This window comes from Schistocerca piceifrons, chromosome 2, assembly GCF_021461385.2.
Source record: "Schistocerca piceifrons isolate TAMUIC-IGC-003096 chromosome 2, iqSchPice1.1, whole genome shotgun sequence".
NCBI lineage: Eukaryota > Metazoa > Arthropoda > Insecta > Orthoptera > Acrididae > Schistocerca > Schistocerca piceifrons.
Window position 1 is genome coordinate 80,607,312 of NC_060139.1, and position 17,463 is coordinate 80,624,774.

The 17,463-nt window shown below is 45.4% G+C and overlaps 2 non-coding genes across 2 annotated transcripts; one reads left to right on the plus strand and one right to left on the minus strand.

Annotated features, from left to right (window-relative positions):
- Window positions 1–1,034: 1,034 nt before the first annotated feature.
- On the minus strand, window positions 1,035–1,109 carry Trnat-ugu. Its single transcript has one exon. It is a non-coding gene; the product is annotated as a tRNA-Thr (tRNA).
- Window positions 1,110–1,197: 88 nt separating this feature from the next.
- Trnai-uau lies at window positions 1,198–1,271 on the plus strand. The gene has a single exon. It is a non-coding gene; the product is annotated as a tRNA-Ile (tRNA).
- Window positions 1,272–17,463: the final 16,192 nt, after the last annotated feature.

Here is a 17,463-nt window from a genome sequence, read left to right on the forward strand (position 1 = left end):
CTTTCTGTGTCTACTTTTTTTGTCTTGTTGGAGCATATTTCCCTTTCTGTCTTCCCTTACTCCGCTTCACAAGGTTTATCGATTCGGTCTATGGATTCTTGGATCGTGTCGACTTTGTTGTTGGCAGCAGGTGCTATCAGTATGTGAATGAGCACGTTTAGCCGGCTGGGATATTACCCGTCAGTCCGCAGTCCCATCCACGTGAGCAGGTTTGTAAGCCCCAGAACTCCTTTTCATTTTCAACACTCTTTCAGTTTTCATTCCTCGAAAGTTAACTGTGAAATTTATAATTTGATCTGTGCTAACATTCAAATGCTTCTATTAATTTTTATGGGGTGTTCATGACCGCGTTTACCGCCCGCCCCGCCCCCCCCCCCCCCCCCCCCCGCCACCCCGCCCCCAGCACTTGAATTTTCGCCTGCCATTTCGACTGTTTAACTTCTAATAACAATTGGTTACTCATATCGCGCACATACATACTTCCTATTTACAGGAGGAAACTTTTGAGGCAAGTGTAGAAGACGCTTAGTTTTCCTAATTTTAGTCTTCTTCGGTCTTATTTTCTCATTAATTCGGACTTCTGACGGTCTAACAATATTCCGGCATACTTCGTCACCATCAATGAACGAATTTTACAAATTTGTATTTGTTGCGGGATCACAATCTCGTGGAATTTTTTTAATGACTTCATATTCGCCATCGACTGTACCAAATATACGATATCCACTACTGCAGCCTTGACCTTAGACAACTTTAAAGTGGTTACAGGTGCTGTAAAGAGAAGTAGCCAAACAGAACACATACCGATACTGTATGTGACAAAGGCTGACACGAGTCACAGAGGCTGAAATCATTTTTTTCTGTTCATTACTGTTGACTATTATTGTATATATGAAGACAGTAACTGTTCTCGAAAGAACAGAATACTGTTGATGACTGTGCAGCTTTTCTCTGGAATAAATGATTACTAACTGAAACCCTCAGCTGCCGACAAGTGTTGTTGATATACCTCGATGTGGACAGCTGAAAACGTGTGCCCTGACCGGGACTCGAACCCGGGATCTCCTGCTTACATGGCAGGCGCTCTATCCATCTGAGCCACCGAGGACACACATGTATAGCGCGGCTGCAGGGACTTATACCTTGCACGCTTCTCGTGAGACTCACATTCCCAACTGTCCGCGCTATTCATGTGTGTCCTTGGTGGCTCAGATGGATAGAGCGTCTGCCATATAAGCAGGAGATCCCGGGTTCGAGTCCCGGTCGGGGCACACATTTTCAGCTGTCCACATCGAGGTATATCAACAACACCTGTCGGCAGTTGAGGGTTTCAGTTAGTCATCATGTATTCCAGAGAAAAGCTGCACGGTCATCAACAGTATTCTGTTCTTTCGAGAACAGTTACTGTCTTCATATATATAGTTCAAGGCTACCCAGCCATTGACCTTCGTCTGTGCGAATGCGCACAGGTTGCCTAAACTCCTACGGGAATCGCAAAAGCGTGCGCGAGTAATGAGTGAATGGGCAAATGTCTATAAGGTACATTACATACGTAGAATTGTGGACAGTTGGGAATGTGAGTCTCACGGGAAGCGTGCAAGGGATAAGTCCCTGCAGTCGCGCTATTCGTCTGTGTCCTTGGTGGCTCAGATGGATAGAGCGTCTTCCAAGTAAGCAGGAGATTTCGGGTTCGAGTCCCGGTCGGGGCACACATTTTCAGCTTCCCACATCGAGGTATATCAACAACACCTGTCGGCAGATGAAGGTTTCAGTTAGTCATCGACTATTATTGTGTTTTCAATCAACAATTGTAGCCAACTCAAAGTAACCAAAGGTCAAACTTGAAATAGTGGATATTGTGTAAATACTACAGTAGATGAGGAATCTTTAATAAGTGTCGAATGTTCACATGTCAGTTATCTTGAAGGACCAAATTTTGCATCCTCAGATAAAAAAGCGAATAATTCGAAATGCAGACACGAATACTTACATCTTAAGAGAAGCAGCATCTATGGATATCCTAGTTTATCCTATGTGCTAATAGCGCTTTATTAATACATCATTTGCTAATGAGAATTTTTTTAAAATTTCTTCGTTAAAGCAACGGACACTGCAGTATCTTCTAATTCACAACACACAATTAAACACAAACACGGTGCCTTCCGCTCCATGGCGCATCGTCTCACTTCCATAGCAGTATATTAACAAGATTTCCAAACAACGACACCCAAATTTATTGACTAACACTGGTTATAGCCCTTACTCAGTTGACAACATTCTCCACAAGAAACAAAGATCTTGCCCTGCAGCAACACTCATATCTAAAGTCATCTGGTAGTATTCCATATTTAGGAAAGTCTTCCAACAAATTAGCCAAAACTCTCATATCTTCCAAATTTAAAATTTCATGTTGTGCGACAGTCATCACAGCTTACATCTTATACAAGAGCAAGGATAAAATATTTATTAGATCCAGATGGTATCTATGAAATCATTTGCATTGACTGTATCAGATTGGTCAAACGGACAGGGCTATAGCAGCTTGATTGACAGAGCGTAAACGAAGCTAAAGATTACGTAATTCAGACTTACCATTTGCGGAAGGACGATCATGGATACAAAGTCCACACAATTTAGCCAATAAATGGGAAAAACTTAGCTTAATAGAAGTACTTTAATTAAATAGAGATTTACCCCTAAATCCCCACCTGCTTCTGAATGATCAGTTACAGCTGGGTATATCTTCACGTGGTCTGGTCAGTTAGCCACGCAGTCCCTGACCTCAATGTCAACGATCGCATTCATCTTCACTTACTTCTTCTGGTCAGGAAGCTCAAAATGCAGACAGGTGCCAGCCACATGTTCATTGTGCCCCAAGAACAGGTCTTAGGCTAGCATTTAAGAAGTGATGCTCTTAGTGCGAACAGAACAGACACGTTTACTTTGAATAGACAGTACAGCAGGAGGATCGGTGTGTGAGCGGGATGTGGTGTCACCGCCAGACACCACACTTGCTAGGTGGTAGCCTTTAAATCGGCCGCGGTCCATTAGTATACGTCGGACCCGCGCGTCGCCACTGTCAGTGATTGCAGACCGAGCGCCGCCACACGGCAGGTCTAGAGAGACTTCCTGGCACTCGCCCAGTTGTACAGCCGACTTTGCTAGCGATGGTTCACTGACAAAATACACTCTCATTTGCCGAGACGACAGTTAGCATAGCCTTCAGCTACGTCATTTGCTACGACCTAGCAAGGCGCCATTACCAGTTTATATTGAGATTATTATTGATGCATCAACAAGAGCGATGTTCTCCAATTATGGATTAAAGTTAAGTATTACATCAACTACGTACTTTATTTGCTACTATAAATTCCTTTAATTGTTCCAGACCTCACGCCAGTCTGCGTGAGCTTAAACGCTTGCCTTTCGGCTACCTCCGAGTGGCTTGGCTGTCTTGCCAAGTCACAACACGGGGCATCTTGCTTTTGATAAACACTTGCAAAATGCTAGATGCAGGTATTCAAACGTGGGAGCAATTTTTTCGCGTCCAGAGTCTCCAAATTCGATAAATACGTAAAAAAATATTCACAATCGTCCACCAAAGACGGTTGTGACTTCAGTGCTCCTCAATAATTTGTTGTCGTTTCAGTTCGTAATAAGGTGAATATGTTAACAGTGAACATTCAACTTCCTTATAACAACTCATGCGCTGTTAAAACTGCTGTGACATTTGAATAACGTATCGTGTGTGAATGACGTCATATACAGTTGTAGCACAAAAATATCATTCATTTGTATCTGAAAGCCGCTGGGCTTCATGCGGCTACAAAAATTCTGGTGATTTTTTCAGTAGAAGAGATGTGTAGATGAATTTTTTGGTATTTTCAACTTACGTGCTACTTAATGGCATTTGAAATTGTGTTAGAAAAATGCAATCGAAGCCCCCTGTGTAGATCTAGCCATTGAAAAATGGAAATGAGCGTTTGGCGTCATTGACCGGGAGGCCGTGGCGGGGCAGGTGCAGGTCTTGTTACATTCGACGCCACATTGGGCGACCTGTGGGCAGGATGGGGATGGAATGATGATGAATACGACACAACACCCAGTCGCTGAGCGGAGAAAAATCTCTGACCCTGCCGGTAATCGAGCCTGGGCCCGTAGGACGGCAATCCGTCACGCTGACCACTCAGCTATCGGAACGAACATCTAGCACTAATGACCAATGAAATGATGAAATGAGACAAGCCATGGATAAAACTAACGCAGTCGGTTCTATCTTTCCCAAAATCGTTAGACGCTGTACTACACTGAAGTCCATTAACGAAATTACGCTCACGTGGGATACCTATCCAGAAATGGGAAGAGACTGACCTTCTTGAGAGACACAGTGCGTTGCATTATGACCACATGCAGAAGAAATTTCTTTCGATCCCTCAAGTATTTTTGTTTTAATTCCCAGTAATTTAGTATCTATTATAATTTGGTGTGTTTTCGTGCGATACCGTTTTAAACGAAGGGCTTTTCAGGCTAACAAAAAGCGTAGATATCAATTCATATGTTAATAATATTTGAATCTGAGGCCAAGACAGCCCATCCTACAATGTAAATCTACGACTAATCGAGCAGTTGGATTGCAGATGGGGGCTGAAACAAGCACGTAAACTGGTAGACAAAAACCCAGAATATAATACATGCTACGAAAAAGAAAACTTTAAAGTTATGCGTTCCGCGTAAGAAATAACTGTAGGAACATCTGGAACAACTGGTCAACCTCAGTTTCAGTCATAAGGCCTGTAGCTATACTTGCAACATTGCGTGGGACTGTAGAGTCGACGGTGAAGCTCTGGTCCACATTATTTCTTCACTGGTAGCATATTGGAAAAATGCAATTTCTAAGAAAGAGATTGCCTATATTGAAACATTACTACGCGACAATGTCAGGTAGGACTAACAGGGACTAGGAGCGTGTACGAAGATTATCATAGGATTGTTTGAGTTGTGGGAGAGCAATACAAAGATGCTGGCGAAAAAATTGAAGCAAGGCGACCAATAATTCTCGCAGAACTTGTCAGAAACTGTTGTGGAACCGCTGTCACCGTCTTCCAATCAGCCTCAGCAAGTTTCATTTTGGCCCTTCAAGCACTGCGAAGGAAAAATTAGAGTACTAACACATGTCTATAAGGTTTATAATATTTTAAGTAACTATAAATGTATGGCTACAGATACGTAGTCATCAGGGGTGTCACCATAGCCGCAAATGAAATGGTTGCCTGGAAGGACTGAAGCAAACACTTTGTTGTATGGTGAAGTATCTTCCACTACTGAACTACAGATTCATACCCAGTAAGGTACACACCGTACAGAGAAGCTTGTAGCATAAACAGAAAAATTTATTGTTGTCGTTGTACTGGTTGTTGCCTAAGGATTGAAATACCACCCAGCGGCTGCAGCTGTAGGGCAGCAAGTCAGGTTGTGTTTCGCCGTTCGCCTTATACTGTTTATTTAAAAACGAAAGCCAAATCATGTAACGTGCTTACACAAACTAGATGCCTGCAGTTACCCTTGACGCTGCATCACAGACAGGTGCGCCTGCGATGGTGTACTCAACGATGAACCTGGGTGCACAAATGGCAAAATGTCATTTTTCGGATGAATACAGGTTCTGTTTACAGCATCATGATGGTCGCATCCGTGTTTGGCGACATCACAGTGAACGCACACTGAAAGCGTATATTCGTCATCACCATACTGACGTATCACCCGGCGTGATGGAATGGGATGCCACTGGTTACACGTCTCTTTCAGCTCTTGTTCACATTCACGGCACTTTTGAGCAGTGGACGTTACATTTCAGATGTGTTACGACCCGTGGCTCTATCCTTCAGCTGGCCGAAGTGGCCGTGCGGTTAAAGGCGCTGCAGTCTGGAACCGCCAGACGGCTACGGTCGCAGGTTCGAATCCTGCCTCGGGCATGGATGTTTGTGATGTCCTTAGGTTAGTTAGGTTTAATTAGTTCTAAGTTCTAGGGGACTAATGACCTCAGCAGTTGAGTCCCATAGTGCTCAGAGCCATTTGAACCATCTATCCTTCGTTTGATCCCTGTGAAACCCCAAATTTCAGCAGGATAATGCACGACCGCATGTTGCAGATCCTGTATGGGCCTTTCTGGATACAGAAAATGTTCGACTGCTGCCCTGGCCTGCACATTCTCCAGATCTCTCACCAACTGAAAACGTCTGGTCAATGGTGGCCGAGCAACTGGCCCGTCACAATACGCCAGTCACTACTCTTGATGAACTGTGGTATCGTTTTGGAGCTGCATGGGCAGCTGTAGCTGTACACGCCATCCAAGCTCTGTTTGACTCAATGCCCAGGCGTATCAAGGGCGTTAGTACGGGCAGTGGTGGTTGTTGTGGGTACTGATTTCTCAGGATCGATGCACTCAAATTGCCTGAAAATGTAATCACATGTCAGTTCTAGTATAACTTATTGTCCAATGAATACCCATTTATCATCTGCATTTCTTCTTGATGTAGCAATTTTAATGGCCAGTGGTGTAGTTCGGACTGTTGGATTACGGGACATTTCCTGGACGTTTTCTGGTCGGGTGTTTCATTGGGCGCAGTTTACAAAGCGCCATACTAGACAGAGCACCTGTGAGTACGCTGGCTGTATCAAAGTCATTTCCTGGGCGACTGTCAGCTTGTAGAGTCCGCTGCTGTTGACGCCAGTGGCAGTTCAAATGGTTCAAATGGCTCTGAGCACTATGGGACTTATCTTCTGAGTCCATCAGTCGCCTAGAACTTAGAACTACTTAAACCTAACTAACCTAAGGACATCACACACATCCATGCCCGAGGCAGGATTCGAACCTGCGACCGTAGCGGTCACGCGGTTCCAGACTGAAGCGCCTAGAACCGCTCGGCCACACAGCCCGGCGCCAGTGACAGTTCGCAGCGTACTGGGCGGGGGCGGGAGGTGGTGGTGTAGGCCTGGAGAAGATGTGCCAGTGTTTTCCTAAATCTCAGGTTATGGTCGTGGCTACCCGACTTGCTTAATGACTGGTGAGTTTCCCGTGTTTTTGGCAAATCGTGGCTGCAAACAGCTCTCTCAGGAGAAATGCTGTTAGTGGGAGAAAAAAAAAAATTGCCAGTTGAAATAGCCACATGTGGTGCATTATGGTACTGTAAAATATTCGGTTTGTGATTAACGTGTCGGTTTACATAACCAACTACGAGTTTTCATGTTAGGGCGACTTAGCTCTTCGAACACGACGATGTGTAATGATTGTCACACTGAACAACATTTTACATTGAAACTTCCTGGCAGATTAAAACTGTGTGCGGAACCAAGAGTCGAACTCGGGACCTTTGCCTTTCGCGGGCAAGTGAAAATCTCATTCTGGTAACATCCCCCCAGGCTGTGGCCAAGCCATGTCTCTGCAATATCCTTTCTTTCAGTAGTGCTAGTTCTGCAAGGTTCGCAGGAGAGCTTCTGTAAAGTTTGGAAGGTAGGAAGCTGTGAGGAAGGGGCGTGAGTCGTGCTGGGGTAGCTCACGTGGTAGAGCACTTGCCGGCGAAAGGCAAAGGTTCAGATTATTCACATGGCTCTGAGGACTAAGGGACTTATTAACATCTGAGGTCTTCAGTCCCCTAGAACTTGGAACTACTTAAACCTGACTAACCTAAGGACATCACACACATCCATGCCCGAGGCTGGATTCGAACCTGCGACGTAGCGGTCGCGCGGTTCCAGACTGAAGCGCCTAGAACCGCTCGGCCACAACCGCCGGCGAAAGGCAAAGGTCCCGAGTTCGAGTCGCGGTCTAGCACACAGTTTTAATCTGCCAGGAAGTTTCGTATCAGCGCACACTGCAGAGTGAAAAACTCATTCTGGAACATTTTACATTGCTCTGAGGATGACTCGTCAGTGAGGCGAAACCAGTAATCAATAAAGAAAATTTCGGATCCTGACGTAAGATTCTTAGCCGCACGTGTGTATCGCCCCACTGACAGTCTCAAAGAATAGCTTTACTAATTCTCCGACGTGACAACTGAATGGTCGGAAGCACGGCTGTGACATCAGCACCGCTGCTTCCAACTGCGCACGTAGTCCATGATCCTTACCCTGTGTTCTAATAGGTTTGTTTGGGGACTCTGACTGCAACTGTTGGCAGTTACAACGTGAAAAACTATAACCATCTCTTGTAACCAGCGACGTGGTTATAGTCGTTTAGCATACAATGTCGCCGGCCGTGGTGGCCGAGCGGTTCTAAGGGCTACAGTCTGGAACCGAGCGACCGCTCCGGTCGCAGGTTCGAATCCTGCCTCGGGCGTGGATGTGAGTGACGTCCTTAGGTTAGTTAGGTTTAAGTAGTTCTAAGTTCTAGGGGACTGATGACCTCAACAGTTAAGTCCCATAGTGCTCAGAGCCATTTGAACCATTTTGAACCATACAATGTCAACACTTTTGCCGAAAGTGAAGAATAACACAGAAAAATTATAAGAAGCATTTTTCCCCCAGATAACTACGGGACTCCCGAAGTGTTCGTGCAACCTGCAGTTTGACAAGCCCTATACTGCTCCAGTACGGGGCTTAATAATCCGAGAGGGCTAGGAATATTCCCCCGCAGCCCCTCGGACGGATGGATTTCGGCGCGTAAAAAGCTAGCTGCGTTGATAAACGGCGGCGACATTAATGGAGTTTGGTAGTTTTGCGGAGTCATTGTTCGGCGGCGTCTTTGTCGGCGCTCGGACAGGCGGCCGGCGCGCCGCTGCCGTTATTATCTGGCACACGTCCTCTGCGTGTCGCGCCGCTGAGAGGCCCTTCTGCAGAGAGCTCGCCCCGGCGACTCATCCCCGAGTTCCTCGCGCCCTCCCCCTCCCCTAACCACCACTCCCCGTCAATGTATTCAGCCCGCTTCCGCCCGGTATGTATCGCGTGCCGTTCGTTTTCTTGCCCGCCGTCCGCCGCCTACCGCCGTTATGATTATTCTGAAGCCTTCATTAACTCGATGAAAGACGGTTCCATTTCTTATTGCCTACTTCACACGGCCTCTTCCTCCCCCGCTACGCGCATTCATCATTCTGAGCCAACACGAGAGCCGGCCCGGTCTCCAGAATTCTTCCGGCGGTGCTTCCGTTACGTTTTGTTTCTCACTTGTGTTAAGCTCTTGCTTCCCGCACACTTTTCAACTGTAGGTTTGCTTTCATGGATAGCAGTGGACCGGAAACTGTACCCGTTGCACGGTGCAGTGATTCAGGTTCTACAAGATCATTCTGTATACCGCATAAAGTAACACCACATGTGCACTAACGTGACCAGTGTCGTGAGGTACCTCCTAATATCGTGACGGACTTCTTTTTGCAACCGCTACGGTCGCAGGTTCGAATCCTGCCTCGGGCATGGATGTGTGTGATGTCCTTAGGTTAGTTAGGTTTAAGTAGTCCTAAGTTCTAGGGGACTGATGACCTCAGATGTTAAGTCCCATAGTGCTCAGAGTCATTTGAACCATTTTTTTTCTTTTGCAAGCATCTAAACGTGACATGGACTCAACACATCGTTGGAAGTCCACTGTAGAAAAAATGGTTCGAATGGCTCTGAGCACTATGGGACTCAACATCTTAGGTCATAAGTCCCCTAGAACTTAGAACTACTTAAACCTAACTAACCTAAGGACATCACACACACACCCATGCCCGAGGCAGGATTCGAACCTGCGGCCGTAGCAGTCCCGCGGTTTTGGACTGCAGCGCCAGAACCGCTAGACCACCGCGGCCGGCATCCACTGTAGAAATATTGACCCAGGCTTCCTCTATAACCGTCCACAATTGCGAAAGTGTTGCCGGTGCAGGATTTTGTGCACGAACTGACCTCTCGGTTATGTCCCATAACTTGTCTATGGGATTCACGTCAGGCAATTTGGGTGGCCAAATCATTCGCTCTAAATGTCCAGAATGTTCTTCAAACCAATCGCGACCAACTGCGGTTCAAGGCTATGTAGCAATGTCATCCATAAAAATTCCATCGTTCTTTGGGAATATGAAGTCCATCAGTGACCGCAAATGGTCTCCAAGTAACCGACCATAACCATTTTCAGTGAATGGTCGGTTCAGTTGGAGAAGGGGACACAGTCCATTTCATGTAAACACAATCCACATTGTTGTGGAGCCACTACCATCTTGCACAGTGCTTTGTTGGCAAGTTGGGTCGTGGGGTCTGCTCCACAATAGAAGGCTACCATCAGATTTTAACAGCCGAAATCGGGACGCATCTGAACAGGCCTGTCTTCTAGGGTCCAACCGATATGGTCGCGAACTATTAAAAGGTTCTGCAAGCTATGTCGTGCTGTTGCCATAGCCCATTAACGCCAAATTTCACTGCCTAACGGATACGTTCGTCGTACGTCCCACATTGATTTCTGTGGTTATTTGAAGCATCGTTGCTTGTCTGCTAGCACGGACAACTATACGCGAACACCAATGCTCTCGGTCTACAAGTGAAGTCCGTCGGCCTCTGCCTTGTCCGTGCAGAGAGGTAATGCCTGAAATTTGATGTTCTCGGAACACTCTTGACACTGTGGATTTCAGAACAATGAATTCTCTACTTCCGAAATGGAATGTCCCATGCGTCTAGCTCCAACTATGCGGCCATAATCACATGGGAAACCTTTTCACATGAATCACGTGAGTACAAATAACAACTCCGCCAATGCACTGGCTTTTTATACCTTATGTACGCGGTACTACCGCTGTCTGTATGTATATGTGAGAATCGCTGTCCCACGACTTTCGTCACCTCAGTGTAACTGTAGTCATTTTGCGGTGGTGGCTACGTCTTTGTTGCATGAAGCGCTACTGTGCAGGCCATTCCGAAGGAAGCAAACGGGGGCGCCATATCTACATTTGGTATGGTTCCAAATGGTCCCCTCTGTCCGTAAAAGAAGAAGAAATGAGAACGATTTCCGCCGTATCGCAGAGGAAAGAAATACGTGAAAAAAAAGACTAGGAAAAGAGACAGAATGATGCGACATGAGTTGAAACATGAAGAACTTCCGTATTATTAGACAGAGCCGTCGATGCAATGAAAAAAAAAATGCAAGAGAGGAGAAGAAGACTGAGATTAGAATATATGGTAGAAAGAACTGAAGATGTTGATGTGAGTGCTACTGCGAGATGAGGAAGCTACCTGTTACAAGAACACTACAAAAAAATTAATGACTGGTAAATTCATGTTCTACATCTACATCTACATCCATACTCCGCAAGCCACCTGACGGTGTGTGGCGGAGCGTACCTTGAGTACCTCTATCGGTTCTCCCTTCTATTCCAGTCTCGTATTGTTCGTGGAAAGAAGGGTTGTCGGTATGCTTCTGTGTGAGCTCTAATCTCTCTGATTTTATCCTCATGGTCTCTTCGCGAGATATACGTAGGAGGGAGCAATATACTGCTTGACTCTTCGGTGAAGGTATGTTCTCGAAACTTCAACAAAAGCCCGTACCGAGCTACTGAGGGTCTCTCCTGCAGAGTCTTCCACTGGAGTTTATCTATCATCTCCGTAACGCTTTCGTGATTACTAAATGATCCTGTAACGAAGCGTGCTGCTCTCCGTTGGATCTTCTCTATCTCTTCTATCAATCCTATCTGGTACGGATCCCACACTGCTGAGCAGTATTCAAGCAGTGGGCGAACAAGCGTACTGTAACCTACTTCGTTTGTTTTCGGATTGCATTTCCTTAGGATTCTTCCAATGAATCTCAGCCTGGCATCTGCTTTACCGACGATCAACTTTATATGATCATTCCATTTTAAATCACTCCTAATGCGTACTCCCAGATAATTTATGGAATTAACTGCTTCCAGTTGTTGACCTGCTATTTTGTAGCTAAATGATAAGAGATCTATCTTTCTATGCATTCGCAGCACATTACACTTGTCTACATTGAGATTCAATTGCCATTCCGTGCACCATGCGTCAATTCGTTGCAGATCCTCCCGCATTTCAGTACAATTTTGCTTTGTTACAATCTCTCGATACACCACAGCTTCATCTGCAAAAGGCCTCAGTGAACTTCCGATGTCATCCACAAGGTCATTTATGTATATTGTGAATAGCAACGGTCCTATGACAGTCCCCTGCGGCACACTTGAAATCACTCTTACATGCTGCGTTCTGTTATCTAGGAACTCTTCAATCCAATCACACAATTGGTCTGATAGTCCATATGCTCTTACTTTGTTCATTAAACGACTGTGGGGAACTGTATCGAACGCCTTACGGAAGTCAAGAAACACGGCATCTACCTGTGAACCCGTGTCTATGGCCCTCTGAGTCTCGTGGACAAATAGCGCGGGCTGGGTTTCACACGACCGTCTTTTTCGAAACCCATGCTGATTCCTACAGAGTAGATTTCTAGTTTCCAGAAAAGTCTTTATACTCGAACATAATACGTGTTCCAAAATTCTACAACTGATCGACGTTAGAGATATAGGTCTCTTGTTCTGCACATCTGTTCGATGTCCCTTCTTGAAAACGGGGATGACCTGTGCCCTTTTCCAATCCTTTGGAACGCTACGCTCTTCTAGAGACCTACGGTACACCGCTGCAAGAAGGGGGGCAAGTTCCTTCGCATACTCTGTGTAAAATCGAACTGGCATCCCATCAGGTCCAGCGGCCTTTCCTCTTTTGAGCGATTTTAATTGTTTCTCTATCCCTCTGTCGTCTATTTCGATATCTACCATTTTGTCATCTGTGCTACAATCTAGAGAAGGAACTACAGTGCAGTCTTCCTCTGTGAAACAGCTTTGGAAAAAGACATTTAGTATTTCGGCCTTTAGTCTGTCATGTTGCAGTAGAATGCTAGCTTGAAACTGCTGTAACTATCGGAATTGGGCAACATAACATTTATTTGTAGATAAACTGCCATTGCCGACAGAGACTAAATTTAGCACATAGAGGCTATTGGCACACACATCTAGAAGACACCACAGTGTCACGTAGCATATTCAGTTAGCTCAGTTACGTCACGGAAACACACCTGCGTAGTAGTGCAAAATATCAGTTCGCGGAGTCTGATGTCGTTTCTCGCTCCACTTTTATTTATTCATCTAATCACTTCAGTGTAAGGTCTCTCATGCAGATAGTACATAGCACATCCTTCTTCCTTCTTGCTAGGCGCCTTCCGTGAAACGAAGATTTCTTTTGTTAAAATTTAAATAGTGGCATTGAATAGCGTCAATCGATGCGCTGCCGATATAATCTCCTGATTTTGCATTTTATAGTGTGGCAGAGTATTTGTTATTAGCGTGGATTTGTTCATATTTTTCATGCTCATATTTTTCGTGCCAGGGAGGACGATCACGCTGAGAACCAGAAATTATGTGTCTTTATTCTCAACTTCATTACAGTTGGTAGTTAGCACAACAACATTGGAAATACTGGTCGAAAGTGACCTAGCGGAAGATCAGTTTATATTGCGGAGGAATGTACGGACACGAGAGGCAATACTATCCCTACGAATTATCTTAGAAGACAGTTTAATGCAAGGCAAACTAATGTATACAGCATTTGTGGGCTTTTGCAGTGTTGCCTGGAATACTGTCTTTGAAATTCCGATGACAGGAAGACTACTTGCAACTTGTATAGAAACAGGACGGCAGTTATAAAAGTCGACGGGCACGAAAGGGAAACAGTGCTTGAGAAGGGAGTGAAACAAGGTTGTAGTTTATCGCCAGTGTTATTCAATCTGTAGTTTGAGAAAGTGGTAATTGGAAGAAAAGAAAAATCTGGAGTAGGACCTAAAGTACATGGGGAACGAAAATAAGAATTTTTAGTTTTGCTGATGACGTAATTCTGTCAGACATCAAAGGACTTGCAAAGCATTTGAATGGAACGGACAATGTCATGAAAGGCGGGTACAAGATGAACATCGAGAAAAGCAAAACAAGGATAATGGAACGTAGAATAATTAAATCAGCTGGGCTGAGAGAATTAGGAAACGAGATACTTAAACTACCAGATGCGTTTTGTTATCTGGACAGCAAAATATGTGATGGTGGCCAGAGTAGAGAAGATATGAAATGTAAAGTGGCACTAGCAAGAAAAGCGTTTCTGAAGAAGAGCAATTTGTTAACATAGAGTACAGATTTAAGTGTTAGAACATCTTTTCTGAGAGTACTTATATGGAGTGTAGAAGTGTATGGAAGCGAAACATGGGCGATAAACATTTTAGACTAGAAGACAATAGAAGTTTTGAAATGTGATGCTACAGAAGAATGCTGAAGGTTAGATGGGTAGATCACGCAACTAATGAGGAAGTACTGAATAGTACTGGGAAGAAAAGAATTTTGTGGCGCAACGTGACTAGGACAAGGGATCGGCTGGTAACAGATATTCTCAGACATCAAGGGATCACCAATTTAGTACTGGAAATAAGTGTGGAAGGTACAAACTGTGGAGGGAGGCCGAGAGATTAATACGGTGAGCAGTTTCAGAAGAATGTAAGTGGCAGTACTTATCCGAAGATAAAGAGGCTTGCGCGAGATAGTGTAGCATGGAGAGTTGCATAAAACTAGTCTTCGGGCAGAAGACGACAACAACAGTAGTCAGCGTAACATTTACCTATAACCACACGTCCCAAACAGCAATTATCGCTCTTACTGAATGAGTGTGGATGCAAATAACAATTGAATATAGCTAGGAATATTCAGGAGGAAGCTCTTGGTTCAACTTTACAGTAGCAGCCTGGGAGGGCAGTTGAACATCATATTAGTAGAGAGCTTCGGCACTCTGCCATCACACACGGCACTTCTCCAAGAGTGCCCCCTCGCGGTTGGCAGTTTAGATTCTGAGAGTCGGGACGCTGACTTCGAAAAGGCTGAAAGGACTGTTCTTTGCTCTTTTCTCTTCTGAGTGCTGAAACCGCCTGCTCTTTCTGTAAAAAGCACCTCGTTGATTATCATTTCACCCCTTGCAAGTTATGTTGGCCTCTATACGCAGTGGCGAGGCGGTTTAAGATTGGGAGAGACTTACTAGGGTGCGTTCGAAGCCAGTCCCAGCGAGAAGTCGATACTACATGATCAAGTAAGTAGTAATTTTTCGATGTGAGTTAGTTCGATTTAGAGCTAGTTTTTCCTATAGCTATGGAAGCCCAGCCTCAGAAGCAGAGCAGAATTCTCATGAGTGACGATTTCAGTATCGCCCATCAAAAAAAAAAAAAAAAAAAAAATTGCATCACCTCGGTTTCGAGACTTCCGGAACCTGTACAGAAAATTGGAATAGATTTCAACATAAACATCATTTCCGCCCTTTTTACTGCTCATGAAAACCACACATTGCATGTTGTACCACCACACAGCGAAACCTTCAGAGGTGGTGGTCCAGATTCCTGTACACACCGGTACCTCTAACATCCAATAGTACGTCCTCTTGCATTGATGCATGCCTGTATTCGTCTTGGCATATTATCCACAAGTTCATCAAGGCACTGTTGGTCAAGATTGTCCTACTCCTCAACGGCGATCCGGCGTAAATCCCTCACAGTGGTTGATAGCTCACGTCGTCCATAAACAGCCCTTCTCAATCAATCTCCGGCATGTTCAATAGGGTTCACCTCTGGATAACATGCCGACCACTCTAGTCGAGCGATGTCGTTATCCGGAAGGAAACTATTCACAAGATGTGCACGATGGGAGCACGAATTGTCCTCCATGAAGACGAATGCCTCGCCAATATTCTGTCGATACGGTTGCAATATCGGTCGGAGGATGGCATTCACGTATCGTACAGCCGTTACGGCGCCATCCATGACCACCAGCGGCGTACGTCGGCCCCACATAATGCCACCCCAAAACATCAGGTAGCCTCCACCTTGCTACACTCGCTGGACAGTGTGTCCAAGGCATTCAGCCTGACCGGGTTGCCTCCAAACACGTCTCCGACGATTGTCTGGTTGAAAGCATATGCTACACTCATTGGTGAAGAGAACGTGATGTCAATCTTGAGCGGTCCGTTCGGTATGTTGTTGGGCCCATGTGTACCGCTCTGCATGGTGTTGTGGTTGTAAAGATGGACCTCGCCATGGACGTCGGGGGTGAAGTTGCGCATCATGCATCCTATTACGCACAGTTTGAGTAGTAACACGATGTCCCGTGGCTGCACGAAAAGCGTTATTCAACATGGTGGCGCTGCTGTCAGGGTTCCTCCGAGCTACAATCCATAGGTAGCGGTCATCCACTGCAATAGTAGCCCTTGGGCGGCCTGAGCGAGGCATATCATTGACAGTTCCTGTCTATCTGTATCTCTTCCATGTCCGAACAACACCGCTTTGGTTCACTCCGAGACGCCTCGACACGTCCCTTGTTGATGGCCCTTTCTGGCACAAAGTAACAATGCGGACGCGATAGAACCGCGGTATTGACCGTCTAGGCATGGTTGAACTACAGAGAACACGAACCGTGTACCTCCTTCCTTGTGGAATGACTGGAACTGATCGGCTGTCGGACACCTTCCGTGTAATAGGCTCTGCTCATGCATGGTTGTTTACATCTTTGGGCTGGTTTAGTGACATCTCTGAACAGTCAAAGGACTGTGTCTGAGGTACAATATCCACAGTCAACGTCTATCTTCAGGAGTTCTGGGAACTGGGGTGAAGCAAAACCATTACTGACGTCTGTATTATCGTTACTCCATTATCGATTATGCTACACGCCGGCCGGGGTGGCAGAGCGGTTCTAGGTGCTACCGCCTGGAACCGCGCGACCGCTACGGTCGCAGGTTCGAATCCTGCCTCGGGCATGGATGTGTGTGATGTCCTTAGGTTAGTTAGGTTTAAGTAGTTCTAAGTTCTAGGGCACTGATGACCACAGCAGTTAAGTCCCATAGTGCTCAGAGCCATTTGATTATGCTGCAGTATCTACAGCATTGACAATGTTGTTGAGAAATGGAGCGACATCTGAAAGACCTGCGAAATACAAGAATGCAGGTCAAGCTTATGTTAATGTTTCCCCCTTTCCTAAAATACACTGGGACTGAGAAGCCTTTAAATTGTCGTGTGATGCACCTGATATTGCTGTAGGACATTCTGTAAGTCAGGAACAGGGTAGCGAAGAAAAAGCAACCAGTTATGCCTCTCACCAACACAGTAAGGCTCAAATTAACTACTGTAATGGAAAAGAAATTATTAGCCTTGGTGTTTGGAGTTAATTATTTTAAATGCTGTTTGTAGTGTAGGAAGGTCACATAGTAACTCACCACACTGCCCTTCCTGGCTATTGAATTTGAAAGACCCCCAGCCGTTGTTCACCATCCTGTCAAGAACTGATCATTTTTGTGGTACCTGTTCTTGTTATGATGGCACAGACTATAGCAGAAGTGTGTGTGTATCACTCCGTATTACTATTTGGAGGTACTGATGGCACATTGATTAATCGAGGAAAGTTCTGATGTCCACATTGTACGTGCAAG